The sequence below is a fragment of the Dipodomys ordii genome, unplaced genomic scaffold, assembly GCF_000151885.1.
Source record: "Dipodomys ordii isolate 6190 unplaced genomic scaffold, Dord_2.0 Scaffold82, whole genome shotgun sequence".
In the NCBI taxonomy this organism is placed as follows: domain Eukaryota; kingdom Metazoa; phylum Chordata; class Mammalia; order Rodentia; family Heteromyidae; genus Dipodomys; species Dipodomys ordii.
In genome coordinates, this window is record NW_012267298.1 from 1,426,532 (window position 1) to 1,443,238 (window position 16,707).

General features: G+C 40.3%; 1 pseudogene across 1 annotated transcript; it reads right to left on the reverse strand.

The window, feature by feature from the left end:
* Nucleotides 1-10,016: 10,016 nt before the first annotated feature.
* LOC105992295 lies at nt 10,017-15,310 on the reverse strand (annotated as a pseudogene). Its single transcript, XR_001175396.1, has 2 exons — nt 15,278-15,310; nt 10,017-11,243 (listed from the first exon to the last, which is right to left on the reverse strand). The product of XR_001175396.1 is annotated as a glutaredoxin-3 pseudogene (transcript).
* Between the last annotated feature and the right edge of the window lie 1,397 nt (nt 15,311-16,707).

Below are 16,707 nucleotides of genomic sequence, written 5' to 3' on the forward strand. Positions count from 1 at the left end.
CCTTCCTTCCTTCTTTCCTTCCTTCCTTCCCTCTCTCCCTCTCCTCCCTCCCCTCCCTCCCTTCCTCCCTCCCTCCTTCCCTCCTTCCTTCCTTCCTTCCTTCCTTCCTTCCTTCCTTCCTTCCTTCCTTCCTTCCTTCTCTGTTTCCTCTTCTTCTCTACATCTGTGTGTCCACATTAGATGTCAATAGGTAGACTGAAATGGATTGAAGTAGGACTTGCTTGACACATAATTGAGTGGTGAATGGAACCTATCTTCATGCCTGCGTCCCTTCCATGCATCCTTTCCTTTGACTTGCAACAATAATCTTGCCCTTTCCCGATTTCTGTGGACTCATGCCATTAGCTTGGTTCATAGCACTCTCTTACTGATCCCTTTTCTTGTCCCATCACTTGTAGACCTCTATTAACTTCACCATAATATAAGTAACGAACAAACAACAGCAACAACAACAAAGTCTCTCCTGTCTTTTTTTTCTCTGGTGGCTGTGTGTATGTGTGTGTGTGTGCACATGTACATATGTGTATGCATATGTGTGTGATGTATTCATGTGGATTCATGCCTTAGGATGATGATGGAGAAATAAAATCAAAATCTCTGGTAAGGGAGTACAGGTAGAATGAACATATCAGCTCTACATTTTATCTTTATTTTATCATATGAATTGCATAGTATAAAAATGCTTGACAAAACTTGGACAGGACTCTCATGAAACACCATTTTCTACTTCATGTCACAAATTATATGGTACCAATATGACTTGAGGACAGTTGCAGGCGAGGGAGGCCAGTTATCTGCCATTGCGCAGTAAGAAGGATATTCTTGAAGAGAAGACCAGCATTGTGGAGGAGGGTTGTAAGAACTTTATGTCATGTAAGGGTCTACTGTTCGAAAGCCTAATGCTTTCACCAGGGCCTCTGTGTAGTAGAATTCCAGTCACATGTATTAGCATTACAAGCTGATGCTTAAGGCTGGAGTAACAGAAGGCGCTGAGTTTGAGCATGTCATCAGGGCGTGTGCAGTTCTCGATCACATTCTTAGAAATGAGCAAAAGGTCCAAAGCAAGAAGAGACATGGCTTCCTTTTTGTTCCTTTCTCATCTCAGGCAGGTGCATGTGACTGGCCGAGCCTCAGTCACATTGTCAGCACTGGTTCCCTGGAGGACAAGACATCCAGTTGGAGCTTTCAGGGCTCCAGGCATGCACAGCCATGAAGGACGGGATACACGTGAAGTGTCAGACACTTAGCCTACGGAGGGAGGCTGGGTGCTCTGCTCACATCCTCCTTCAGAGCTGGCATAGACCCTCTCAAGGGTCAGGATTATTTGGTCAAAGGCTCACCTCGGTGTCTTTCTCTGGAAACTATTTTTGTACATTGAGAACTGACTCACTGAAGGTCATGTGGCCTTCTAGGCCACAATCTTCAGTGACTGCTAATCTGCTGAGACTAAGCCCTGGCTGCCTCCCTCAGATCTAATCCTCCCTCTGAGTTCATCCTGATCCCCAAGCTCCCTGTGGGAAAGGCTGGGACAAGTCACAAAGAAATACAATGTATTTTGTCTGCCCCCGAACATGTAATATAATGATAAATACATGCACGTGAAGGGCAAAACATGTGCCAACCTTCCAGAGAGAAAAACAGAAGAATGAGACAGGGAGTATGTCACATCCTTAATTGCATTTTTGATTGTCCATTAAAATCAATATGATATAGGATGATTTGATAATGCCAGATGTTAAGAAGATGGCTGCTTTTCCCATTATTTCCAATCTTTGCCTTTGTGTTTGAAATACGTTAAGGTATAAATGGATTGTGTTTGGGTCTGACAGAGTCCCCAGGTGACAGCATCTAGAGACAGCGTTCCATCAGTGACTGCCCTTGAGCCCGTCTTTGCATCAGTAGTTCTTCATTTATTGTCAATAATCGTCACAACTTGTTTCTTTATTTTCCAATCGAAGGGGGCCAACTGCTACACCGTTTGCATCAGATGAGTTATACTCGTACTCACTTAAATATCAAATGCAACAATGAGCAGAAAAATACTTTTTAAATCCAAGGAACCACAAAATGTGTAATCGAAGTTTTCATGTAGCATAAACTTGTTCTGCAAACTCTGAAGTCTGAGGGAAAGTGAGACTTGATGACAAATAGATGTGATCATCTTGCGATCACAAAAACTTCTGCCACAATACCCTCGCATTGTATGCGATTGCACATGGACGCCTTCCTGGAGTTTTCTCTCTTCTCTCTCCACCCCTCCTTTCAGCTCATTCTTTTAGGATCTAACTCATCTTTTACCCTGAGTCCAGGCAGCCTTCCTACCTAAGGAATTGGTTTTTGGTGGTACTAGGTTTTGAACTTAAGGCACTGTACTTGCTAGATAATAGACAAGCACTCTACCACGTGAGTGATATCTTCAGATCCACCATTTTTTCTTTAGGATAGGGCCTCATTTGTTTGCCCGGCGTTATCCTCCTACCAATTCTTATAGTCGCTGTGATTATAGGCACATGCTACCATGCCCAATTTATTTGTTGAAACTTGAGTCTTGCTAAAGTTTTGCCCAGGATGGCCTTACACCATGATTCTTCAGATCTCTACCTCCCTAGAAACTGTGCTTATGGGTGTGAACCACTTCTCCTGGACCTCAATTCTTACATATTGTGGGTGGCTATTCCCTACTCATAATGATTTAAGACTTTCCCAGGCCTGCAATCCTGGTAAAGGGAATTCCCATTCTCATACTGTGATAGAGAGTCTTTGTGCCCATGCAGATTATATCTTGTTATTTTTTCTTTTGAAAAAAAGTTTTAATTTTATTGTAAAGTTGCTGCTGTACAGAGGGGTTACAGTTACATCAGTAAGGTAATGAGTACATTTCTTGTTGAACATTGTTCCCCCCTCCTTTGTTTTTCTCCCACTATCCCTTCTCCCTTGCTCCCTCCCCCCTGCCTTGAATCTGAAGTCTTAAAGGGGATATTCTTCAAGAAAGGGATATATAAACTTGGAGCCTTTGATGCTACATGTATTAATTAAGCAGTACTGAGGAAACAACTCAAGGTCTTAGGTTTGTAAGGCAACTGCTCTACCACTTGAGCTACACTTTGATTTTGTTTTGTGTGCCCCTCCTGGGGCTTGAACTCAGATCCTGGATGCTGTCCCAGCATTTCTTTTTTTTTTAATTGTGAAAATACCATACAGAGGGGTTACAATTACATGGGCAAGATAATGAGTACATTTCTTATCAAGCACTGTTGCCTCCTCCTTTGTTTCCCCTTTCCATCCCTTCCCATCTCCCTCCCCCTCTCCCCCGGACCCATTGCAACAATGAGATGTGCAAGTTGTTATGTAGAAAAAAGAACTTTACATCTTGTTTATGTCATTACCTCTTAGCGCTTGGCACAGAACAGCTATTGAGAAGGTCAGCTTCTTCCTAGATGCTCAGCAATCCCAACCACAGGATCTCTGTCTTAGCCTATTACTGGTAACAGAATAACAGGGCAGTGGAAGCTCTCTTTGGTTGGTCCGTTTCAGCCATTACAATAGCTCCAATGGTAGCATGATATTATCATGTTGGTATGGAGCGGGGTGAATTCCAATGCTAGAAAAGCTTAATGTACCCCATCTGTATACAAATTATTTTACAGGCCACCCTGATCATATACCCTTGGTGGTGCTGGATAGCTCCACTGCCATAGACCCTTGCACTCTCTCTGATCTTCTGGAGATCATGCTAATTATTTCTCTCGAGGTACTAGACTTAGAACATTTAGGAAAATGACAAGTCAGGACTCTCACATATGAGGAGAGAAGAAAACTTATTTATGAAGTCACTGCTGAAGATATCTATACCTGTGCCCAGTTTATTTATGATAGCAACTCTGTAGGCAGGCAGCACATCCCATAGATAGCATGACCCAGGGAAAGGTGCCAGGGCTTAGCCAGGGCCTCAAACCTAGAGAGTGGAGGGAAGTGGCCATTACCTAGTCCAGTCTCATGCTTTTTTACTCTTTTATTTCTAGAGAGACATCTTGTAAAATTCTACTCCAGTCACTTGATTAAATCTCTGGAAACTTACCCTCGACTTTTATGATCTGAGCCAAGATGACAAATGACTAGAGGGGAATAGGAAATCATCCTTTAATCATTTCCAAGGCCATAAGATGCACATAAATGACTTTCCTCGTGGGTGGGGGAGGGGCACCACTGTTAGAGGGCAAGTGAAAATCTGGCTGAATAATACCAATACCAATACCAGTAAAGCAGAGAGCATGGAGAGAAGGCTGGGAGGGCTTGACACCATCAAAAGGTCACGTACAATGAGGAACATTAATACTGCACGTTACATTTCTTTTAAAGCGTAGACACCTGCACGTCACTTGGGGATTTTTAGGTTTCTAGCCTGACAGTCTTTGACTGGAGGAAAGACACTAGGGGTTCTCAAAGTGAGATCCAAGATCTGCAACAGGGAATGGATCACATGACCAGCCAGGCATGCCTGGATAATAATTAGTAAGATCATTAGTAAGGGTCAGAATGTCAAAGCCAGATTCATTTGATGTTTTAGTTGCTTTTGAACTGAAACAGAGGGTGGTTGAGATTTTTCTGGCCTTTATAACATTGTGACATAGTAAACTCTGTGTGTGTTTCTCTGTGTGTATATGTGTGTGTGTGTGTGTGTGTGTGTGTGTGTCTGTCTGTCTGTGTACAGTGTATATAGCATCCTCCACTCTTTTCTCTGTCCTGATGGATAAACAGATTTAAACACAACTTTCACCCCCTTGTGACTGGCCAGGTACATGGTTTTCTTTGGCCTGAAACTTTGAACCTGATATGGGTGTTAAATATTTTCAGTTAACAACAAAAGTATTTTAATATTCATGAAAACACTGGAGTAGAATGATGTAAGGTATGACATTGACCAAGATGCATTGTACTCATAAATTATTGTGTTGAATTGACACCCTTTTGTACAACTGCTTAAAGATAATAAAAATGGCAATTAAGAAAGCATTAGGAGGAACAAGTCCCAGCCCCCAGCCACATCCTTGAAGCCTGTACACAGTCCCCGCACCTTGACCCCTTTCCGTCGTACGTGCTAACATGGATCATGTCTCTTGAGAGCATACCGCTGTCCCCTCTGCACATAAGTCCCTCTAATAAATTGCTTGGATGGGTTGTCCTGGTGTGTACTGCGCCTTTCTTTAGAATCCTATCTGTCACCACCTCTGGACAGTCCGGGCCGTTGTTTGTGGGAATTCCTCTGCCCTTCTTCTTGGTTCAGTGGCTTGGAAGACCATGTGAATTCCCATCCAATTGAGAGCTGCCCAAGCAGGAGTTGTGCCTTGTTTTTAATTCTGATGAAAGCAGACATCTGTCCGGCAGATTGCTTTCAGTGGAGCCCTTCTAAAATGCAGAACGCTGAAGGACAAATGGAGCCAATCAGGAAACTGCATGAACTTGAAAGATTTTTCCATGATAAAAAACACAAAATATATTTGTTTCTAACACATATAGTATAATATGGTCTAATATTTTAAATAAATGTTATTAATATTTCATTACAGCTTAAATTATTTAAAATAGATTTTATGTTCTATTATATCCAGTTGAGATATTTTCACTTTTAGGAACATCTTTTTTTGTTTATTTATTTATTTATTTTAGTATATACTTTTTATTGTGAAGATATTGAGTAAGTTAATGAGTCCATTTTCTATTGAGCATTGTTACCTCCTCCTTTGTTTATCCCCTACCATCCCTTCCCTCCACATCTCTCCAACTCCTCCCTCCCTCCACTCCCCCAACAAAGTTGTAACGTTTGTTTTCAGCATAGTGTCTTGTACATCTCATTGTTACAATGGGTCAACCTGTATCCTTATTTCAGTATTTTGTTATTTCCCTTTCTCTCCTCAAATTAGAAAACTGTATAAACAAGCTGCAGAGCAGCAGTAGATTTTTTAAATGACCTACTTCATGGATTTGAATGATTTTCACTATGGATACTAGATTGGAAATCTTTAGAATTCTTTCCAATAGGTTGGAACTGAGAACCAAACTAGAGCAAACTAGAATAAAAAAAGAAAACCAAAGGACTAGCAGAAGCAAAGTGTTTCTCCATCCTCCTTCCTGTACTAGTAGCTCATATAACCCCCAACAGCCTGAGTTCTGTGAATAGAGCAAGTAGACTCTCACAGTCACCATTTTATATGAAATCCAATTGTAATGATTCAGATCAATGAGCATATAGCCATGTATTTTGGTCCATAATGGAAAACAAGCCAGATCATTCTTCATCCTTTCTCTATTGTGCAAGTCAATTTGATAAAGTATATACTTTATCGGTCCTTGATTATTTGATAGTTTTGCAAAGAACATTATTAGGAACATCTTTATAGGTACTGAACTGGCAAAAAATACATGAATATGTTTTTCTTCATGGGAGGTTATTGTCTAAAATAGAGTTGTCGAGACTGTATCTATTCATGGAGTATTTGTCCATAGTTGACCAGAGTGTGGAAAAGAAGGGACAAAGAGAGAGACCACTAAGATGAGGAGGAGGGATGCATCAGTAGAGCCAGGTAGGGAGGAGGGAGAAGGCATTAGAGGAGGAGTTAAGGCAGTTTTCATTAACATGTTTTCCTGAACAGCTTTGACTTACTTGATGTCCAATCACAGACTCTGGAAACAAGTAGATAGACCCAGAGACAAGTCCTGACATCCTGACTTAGTTGTTCCCTAGTTTGTTGTCCTGGAATCATACTTAACCCCTCATATGCCTTGGGCATAGTGAGACCTTCTCTCTCAGTCCCAAAGCTTTTATGAAGGGCTAATGGTTGAGTTACCCAGTTCTCAGTACCGTGTTCCACACATAGAAAACTGGGAGTTGCACTATCATTATTATCACTGCTCTTGGGATAAAAAAATATCATGAAGTCAAGTCTGAGAAGTCAATTTTTCAAGTCCGGATTCAGGTATGACAAAAAGAGGCTGGTGCAAGTGATTTCTTTAAGTGAAAAGGTAAAGTACATGGAGATATTTTGAAAGCAATAGAGACCATCTGCACACAACTTTTTACATAGTGCATTGGCATAATTAAAGTTCATATCTTGTGGTGCCTAATTTATAAATTAAACTTTGTCATAGAAATGCATGTATAGGGAGACCAGAGTACATAGGGGCATTAGTATTAGTTGTGGTTCTATTGCAAGTGCCTTGGAACACTGTTTTGCCCCATTGCTCATTTGTATCAATTAATAAGCAACGGCAATACTGTAACTAACTTTATAAGTTTATCATGAATTGTAATCTTATCAATTATATTTGTCTTGGATATCCTGGACACTTTTATTTTTACAAATAACTTCTCAAAACAGTTTTTCAAGTAGTATGATAATTACTTTGTGATATTGATTGGATATACTTGTAATCTATAAATCAACAAGGAGAATGGGCATTGCTATAATATGATGTTCTTTCCATTATAAATATGGTTTTAAATTCACTTCTATTTTCAAAATATACTTGTAAAGTTTTGTAAATTTTTCCTTAAAAGTCTTGCAGAAATGGTGTTTTAAGTCCATTTAAACTTCTAGTTTCTGGTATAGTAATTATATAACTGCATCATGAGGTAACTGAATGATTTTTACATCAACAGTTCCCTTCAACTTGGATGCACTTTCTTATTAATTCCAGTGGTTTATATATTCTAAGATTGTCTACATGGATTGCTTTATTTTCTGCTAAAAGTAGCCGTTTTATTTCTTTCTGTCTAATCTTTATACCGTTCGCTTTTCCTGTTTCATGGCCCTAAGTAGGGTCTGTAGTAAACATTGGATGGAAATGGCAGAGAGGCCGAAGACATTCCTAATGTTACATTTTATTGAGCAGTATGGTAGTGTCCATTTGCTTATGATATGCATATATCTTCTTATCACTATCTCCTTTGCTTCCTAAAAATCTTGCCAACTGATTGTTTAAAGCTGCTTATGCATTATTTTTAAGCATTTCATTACTTTATCTGTGAAAGTGTGAGCTCAGAACACTAGTGTTAGGTGAATGAACACAACCCACCCCATACCTCCAACCCAGTCTCACCCATTCCTCCACCAGAGCTTTGCTAAAGTTATTTCTCCATGCTCTCCCCTGCCCTCAGCTATTACATGACATTTCATAGCTGGAAGTGACCTCAGATCGTTTGCATTCACAACTAGTCATGCTTTATACTAGGAACATGTGATTCAGAGCGTAAGGTTCACCCAAAATGACTTGACTAAGGCCAAGAGGCAGTGTAGTCCTTCTTGATAGGGTTCCTAATTGTCTGGGCAACCTCATATTCTGCCTTTTTATATTTCTATGAGCTGCTTTAGTATGTCATGCTTCCTCTTCCTTCTGGGTCTTCAGACTTGCTTTCCTCATCCCTGAAATTTTCTCTTCCATTTGCTTATCCACATCTGGTCTCTTGTCTTGGCGCAGTATCACTGGTTACATACAGCAAGTCTCTCAAGATATGATCACACTCGGAATAGTTATAATATATTTGGAATATGTATGCTGTTCCTTTCAAGTTATACCATGACATACAGTGGACTTTTAAATCATCGGCAGAGTGTTGCTAGATCAAACTTACTCACACTTGATTTCTCAGTACTGAGGCCAGAGCTTAATACTATATGAATAGGCCAGCAATGAATATGTTCTCAAACCAGAGATTTTTATCTTTTCCCTCATAAGAACAAAATGTCCCCGCTTCTCTTAGACTGATAAATATTCAAAAGTCTGGTTGGAGATAAAGGTAGGTCTTGCTTGGTGTGGTAAATGTGTTTCTAAAAAGTAAATTGAATTACTTTTCAGTGTGCTAAAAAAGATTGCTATTTAAAGGGCTCATTTAGTGGATCTTTTCATAAAGCAGAGAATGTGATTGTTAAAATAAGTATTGCTTATCCTTTTCATCCTTTAAAGCTTTTGGAGCCTGTGGATCCTGAGGTTGTGTGCTTCTCTGCATGTTGGAGTAATGTGGGCGTAACAGTTCTTGCCTGGTGTGGGAGAAGACAAGTCTCAGGGTTTGAACATGAAACTAACTTTTGCATAAGCCAGCAGATACATTTTTGGATTTTGACTTCTTTCAATAATTTTGAATGTCTATTTTTTTGGGGGGGTGTTAGTAATGGGATGTAAACTTGGGACCTTTGCACTAACAAGGTAGGTATTTTACTGCAGAGCCATCTTTTTAGCTCTTTCCTGCTCTGGTTATTTTTAAGATAGTCTTTTCTAGTTTTTGTTTTTTGCCAAGGTGGGAGCATGGAGGATGATTCTCTTATTTCCTGTTTCCCACTGTGGCTGGTGTGACGGTGATGATGATGGTGGTGATGGTGGTGATCGTGATCATAGTGGTGAATATAACAATGAGTGGACTGTCTCTTGTTATTTCTTCCCATCCTTAGATAAATAGAAGCACGTTCAGCTGCTCTAATTTGAGAATGCCATATAAAAATGGCAGAAGCACTTAACTAAACAAAAAAAATTGAACACTAAATTAAAACAATTGGCCAGCAAGGGGTAGATCTAAGTGTCAAACAGATAGCAATTTGCCACATTTAAACTTGTTATCAGTATAAGTGCTGCTTATATCCTCCAATCTGATCCGCATTAGAAAAGCTACTGAACAGATTTATTTGTTTTTTATCTGCTTTCTGGTCCTCTAACTGCCTTAAGACATAAACAAAGTCTCTGTGTTCCAATTAACACATAAATAAAAGCCCAGAGAGGCACTCAGTTAAATCCAGCTCAGGCAAAGGTGAGAGAAACATCCCATAGATTTCAGTGCTAAGGATGCTTATGTCTGACTTTCTTCTCTTTCTCTTGCTTCCACTTCTGAGTGAGACTCAGGGCCAGGACAAAGAGATCCAGATAAACTATTCCTTAGGGATTTCTGGTTCACTAGAGATTAAACTCTTATGGTCTCTTTACCCTTAGTACATAGCATTTTTATTTCTGCTCTACAAATTCTTTTTTTTTCAATTTGAAGATATTTATTGCATTCATTAGGTGGAAAAAATGTAACATACATTTATTTAACACAACCTTGTGAAATTCACAAAGCATAACTTGGTAAGAAGCATTTTTTTATTCTTAGTCCACTTCTGAGGACTGAATCATAAACTGCTCCGTTGTAATTAAATAATTCTTGCAAGAGGTGGATATTGCATTTAACATTTATTAATTTTCTCCTCTCAGTACAGGCAGCAATTCACCATTTTCTTTCAGCTCCTTTACAATGTCCAACCCTCCAACCAGCTCCCCTTTCACATACAGCTGAGGGTATGTTGGCCAGTTTGAAAATGTTTTTAATCCTTGCCGCACTTCTTCATCCTCCAATATGACAAATGTTTCATATTCCACGCCAGTACCATTTAGTATTTCCAGAATTTGTTTGCTGAATCCACATTTTGCTTCCTGTTTGTTTCCTTTCATAAAGAGCATCACAGAAGCTTTATTCGTCAGCATTTTGAGCCTTTCCTCTAATTTGGGAGCTTTGGGGCAAATTTGGGGCAAATTATCTAGTTCTTCAGATGCTTCTAGCTCCTTAATTATATCAAGTCCTCCTATGAGCTCTCCGGAAACATAGAGCTGAGGATAGGTAGGCCAATTGGAATAAGTTTTGAGCCCTTGCCGAACTTCTTCATCTGAGAGGATATCAAAGCTGCTAAACTGAATGTTATGTTTGTGAAGAATTTCCACCATCTGCTTACTGAAACCTTTCATGAATAGCATGCAGGGGCAGCATGAGTTAGCTTCTTCAGGTGGAGGCCAAGGTCTTCTTTACGGTAATCACTAGCACTGGGTGGAAAGGAGCCCCTAGATGCATGGCGCTGAACTTTTTTGGTCAACTCTGGTGCGTGTGCACCATCTAATTGGTCGATCTTCTGAGAATTCTTGAAAAACAGAAAGGTGGGAACCGAGCAAATTTCATATTTTTCAGAAACTTCAGGAACAGCTTCAGCTTCCAACTTCACAAACGAAACTTGAGAGTGTTCTTTAGCTAACTCTGCCATTACATCATTCATCTGCACACATTGTGGAGCCCAAGGTGCCCAGAAGTGGACCACGAGGAGGGACTTGGCTTTGAGGCCCAACAGCTTCTCGAACTGCCCGGCCGAGCCGACCTCCACGAGGGCCTCAGCCGCCCCCCCCCCCCCCCGCCTCCGCCAGGCTGCCACAACCAGGCCGGAGCAGCCGAACCTCTACAAATTCTTTTATTTTTTATTGTTCATGTAAAGGTGATGTACAGAGGGGTTACAGTTGTGTAAGTTGGGTAATGAGAACATTTCCTTTTGGACAATGTCATCGCTTCCCTCCCTCCCTCCCAGTTTTTTCCTCCCATCCCTACCCACAAGTTGTATAGTTCATTTTCAACTGAGCACCACTGCTGCATTTGTTCACCCTCCAAAAGACAGCTAAATGAAAAAAGAAGACAAAAGAAAAAAAAACAAAAACAACAACAAATTAAGAAAACCTCTTGTTTCCATTTCCTGGAGTTCATTTCAATGAATATTATTTCATATGATCAGATGCACATAGGCATAGCGCCTTCGTGTTCCTCTCCTGAGAATATCCTCCTTTGGTCCCAATGTGTGTGAATGTCTAGAGTCCTGTAATAATTTATCATGTTGCAGTTCACATTAGATCTAGCTTCTGCATATGAGAGAAAACATAAGTTGTTTATCTCTTTGAGCTTGGCTTACCTTGCTTAACATGATTTGTTCTAGATCTGTCCATTTCCCTGCAAATGATATAATACTCATTCTAATGGCTATGTAAAAGTCCATTGTATCTAGGTACCATATTTTTTTTGGGTCCACTCATCTATTTGCCTTAACAAATTCTAAAGGAAAAGTTACCCTCTTGGCTATTTCCCTGTAAAACATCAATGCATTAAACATGCATAGAGAAGAAATACCTTGTATCATCAGATCAAATTTGAACATGGCCGTGGACATTTGGAAGAACATTGGAAGCACCAGAATGATGGCTGCTGAGCAAGACTAGAACAGAGCACTCCTGTCTAGAAATGTAGAAATGACATGATGAATTTCTACCCGCAGTGACACAATGGAGCAGTAATTGACTGACACCTCATGTGTTCATTCATTACATCCCCCAGGGTGAGAAAGATATCATCCAGGAAATACGTGACCCTGCAACCATACTGTCATTGCTAATGGGGCTCAGCCATTGGTATTCATCAATCCGTCATCCCTGCTTGGCTCCTGGCATCCCCTTTCATTTCCTCACATCCTTGAAGATGTACAGTCACACCGCCTCTCCGAGCAGCTGTGGTCCTACTTCTGCCTTGTGGATGATGAAAGTGGTGTCGCCGGGTTGTGAATCTAATTCTCTTTAAGTTCAAAAACAGGTAAGTGAAGCACTGCTCATGGTCCAGCTGCCCCAGAATGTAATTTTAACTCATCAGCCACATGGTATCCCTTCACCCAGTTGCCTGCTGACTACACTAAAGGGCATCCAGGCAGGTCTTTCTAAGAAGGATACATCTCAAGCTATGGAAAGCACCAGAGGCTAGCCATCCCCCAATGGAGCTTCCTTCTTTCCTTCCCTTAAATTTCCCATTTGGTTATTTGTGACTGGGTCTCCCTAGCTAGTTGAGCTGTCCTCAAACTTACAATCCTGCCTTGCCTCTGAGTGCTGGGATCATAGACATGTGCCACCACTTCTGGGGTACTTCTCTTTTCTCTTTCTTCATTCTCTCTCTCTCTCTCTCTCTCTCTCTGTCTCACTCTCTCTCTGTGTCTCTGTGTCTGTCTGTCTGTCTGTCTCTCTCCTGTTTTTTGTTTTTTAGTTTTAGAAGGACACATTGTGTTTTCAGAGAGATGTGTTACTCTAACTAAAAGGTTAAATAGAGTCAGAGGCATGTCTAGGGGTCTTGTGTTCATTTTATGCCATATGCAAGACTAGAACAGAGGAGACACATGTAGCAGCATAGAAATGGTATGAGGTAAGAGCTTTCACCTGCAGACGACAGGCCGCGATGATATCCACGCCGCCCCTGAGCACGTACTCGCCCCAGTGTCCCAGCGGGGCACTTGCTCTTGGATTCTCAGGAACCTAGTCCCTTGCTTTCCAACTCTCTCTTTCTTTCATCTTCCTTCTCTCCCTCCCACTCTCTTTAGGTTAGCTTGAGTAGATTTATGTTCCTTAGAGTTAGAAAAGTCTTTTCAAGTCTACATGTCGCACACGTCCATGTGCCATGGTCCCTGGCAGTTCCTTTGACACTTTTGTCTTTCTTCTCTTATTACCTGGAAAGCTCATGTTATTCTTCAAGCACCTGTTCACAGGTTAGTACTGCAAAGCTTACCTCAGCATCCCTAGGCAGGTAAAATCACTCCTCCTTCTTCATTCTATTACAGCTTACCCTAGATCACCATTGTCTCCTACCCAGGCTTTCTAACTTGTTCTTCATCTTCCACAGTAATAGGGCACTAGTCCTTTTCCTCCTCTTCTTCCTCCTCCTCCTCCTTTTCCTCCTCCTCCTCCTCCTCCTCTTCCTCCTTCTCCTCCTCCTCCTTCATTTTCTTTATTTTGCCCGCTCTGGTGACAGTACTAGGGATTGAATTCAGGACCTTGTACTTGCTAGCCATGTGCTCTAGCACTTGGCTTTTGTTCTTAATTATTTTTTATGACAGCTAGCATGGACCATGATCCTCCTATTTATGCTTCCCACTTAGCTGGAATGGCAGGTATGAGCCAACATGCCCAGCTTGTTAGATAAGATGATAACTTTCTCTCCTGCCTGGTTTCAAAATATGATTCTTCTGATCTCTGCCTTCTGGATAGCTAGAATTTTAGGCATGGATGGCCCACTGTATGCCTAGCTTTAGTCCACTTCTTAAACATTTTAGACATATGATTGATAGTAAAAATTGGTCCTAAGGGTCAGTTGTCACTCTTAATGTACTCTCCTCAGCAAACTCTTCTTGTCCATTTTAGTGAAACTCATGCTTAGCACTAGAATTAGTTTAGCTCAGGTGTGAGCTATATTCAATGAGTTAATGCTAGGTCCTATGAGGAGATAATAAAAGTGTGCCTTGACACAACATTTTTAGTTTAAATTTAAACTTTCATTTGTGAAAGTCTTTGTTTGTAGCAAATAAAATTCACTCCGAATAATAAAGAGAAGCATGCAGAAGATGTCATTCATACAGACATTACTACATCATTACAATGATGAAAGATACAAAAATATTTGCAGGAACATAAAGCTATATAATTATCTGCATCCATTGCCTGAGTAAAAACCAGTTGCAATAAAGGCTTCTCATACTTGGATCATTTCTCTGGAATCTGTCTGTTTTCGTCTGAAAAAGTATACCTTCTCCAATTATAACGATGTGACTTACATGTTGGCTTCTAGTAAGACTATCTCAGAGGGCTGCTAGTGATAGGAAAAGTAACAATATGCCAACCCAATCCAAATTTTCCTCTGTGTGCATTTTGACATTTTTAGAGGCAGAAGATGAATATGGTCCCTTTTTTTGAGCATAGGTAAGAGGGCTGAGATCTCTGAGTCTGCAGCCATACAGTTCATAAATTTCTCATCTTTTTGAAAGAATGAAAAGGGTTTAAAAGACTGAAGATGACAGGATGGCTCTACTCTAGGAGAGAGAAGCAGAACAGAGCAAGGGAGGTGTCCCGGAGTGTTTGAATACGTCCTGTTCCTGAAAATACATATTTAGATGATACATATTTAGGCTCCTTTGTGTTCATTCTAAGGTCACTTTAAGTTGAGTTTTTTCCACTGACCATCATGCATCTCACGGCACAGACTAGCAATATTGTTATAGATATTTCTACCTATTTTTTTTTTTTTTTACTAATTCATGAGCACATCTCAGAACACAAGATAGCCACTATTGCTGTTTTAAGTAGGTAATTTCTTAAAGTAATTTTAGATACATAATAAAAGTGAGAAGTTCCAGAATTTCCTTTATAATGCTCGCCCTCACATCTCAGGCAGTACCTTTTACATTATCAATGTTCCCCACCAGAATACTACATTTGCTATAGTGATAAATCTATATTGTCCCATCATTATTACTCAGAATACGTTATTCACATTAGGGCTTGCTCTTGGCATTCTGTAGGCATGTTTCAACCATTGTAGTATTATAGGGGTAGTTTCAACACTATAAACATCCTCTAAGCTCCACCTGTTTATTCCTTCCTCACTGCAAGGCCCTGGTGACCACTGATCTTTTTTTACTTTTCGATAGTTCTGCCTGTTGCTGAATGTCATAGCGTTTGAAGTCATATAATACATACAGCTTCAGGTTGGCTTCTTGCTATTCATTCTTGCTATTCATTCAGATCTTCCTTGCATCTTTCCACGGTTGCATAGCTATGAGACAAATGGCATTGCATTGTAGATGGAGGAGCTTTTGAATCCATCCACTTACTGACATACTGCTTCTTAAATACTCTAATGGTCAATTATGATAAGCCATCATGCTGTGTCAGTAATGATTTCTGCCCTGCCGTTAACTACATGGAAAAATTTTGTCAATTCACTTCCCATATCTTTCACTAATTCTATCTCCCATGTTAGTGGAGCTTTGTGTATTAGGTCTCATCCCTATGTAAGCAAAATTTTCCATGATGTATAGGAGAGGGTATTTAAGAGCTAACAAAGTCTACAACTGCCTCAGAAATTATCAATGACTGATATTACCCAGGGCCCATGTTCTGTGAGAGGTGATATGGGACATGGAATATTTGAGTTTTAAATCTTAAAAATCTTTCAGCCCTCACCCAGTTTGTTATACTTAATGATGAATTACAGGGGAGGGGTTAGAAATAAATACCACCAAAGACAATATTTTCAGGAGCAAAGCCTGCTCCTGAAGCAAAGACTGATGGGAAGGAATCAGACTCTGGGATTTATAAAACTGGAGCAACTGTTTCTCACTTAAATGGCATTACCATCTCCTGGCATATCACCCTGTGTGGCTCTCTCCACTGAAGGTTATACATGACATGGTTACTGGGTTGATGTCTCTGAAACACACATACAATTTCAGCTAAAAGTTCTTTAGAAATTGCTCTGGCCTCCAGAAAAAGCTTATACTTAACATAGCATTCCAAGCTTCTAGGCACAGGGCCATTCTCTGCCTCATGGACTTGCTCTTGAAGGACAGACTGGACAGCTTTGGCTCACAAAGGGTCTCCCCTTTGAAAATGGTTTTTTTGTTATCTTGTTCTATTTCTCATCCTATCCATTCTCCCAGGCCTTCTCCACAGAGCCATCCCTTGTCCATTCCTCTCTATCTTCTCAGCCATTTAATCTCTACTTCTGGGTTCACGCTTCCCCTGGTTTAGTGCTTTTGTTTATCTGCATCTGAGTTTCTCTGCCACTTTGTAAGGACTAGTTCACCTGTCTTCTCCACAGCCTAGTTCATAGTGAGCATCAAATAACGTTATTAATAATGTGTCTGAGACATCAATCTTGGTAAATAAATATGCCTGAATTCTGCTTGAGCTGTTGTCTTATTTACCTAAAAATTAACAAACATATTAGTTTGTTAGGTTACTCCCATGAGGAGTCATGTAAACGCCAGGGATAGCCTTAGGGTTATGAAGATTACACTTCATCCCTCTAAGACCTGCCAGACTTTACATTTCGTAAGAGGTCCAGCA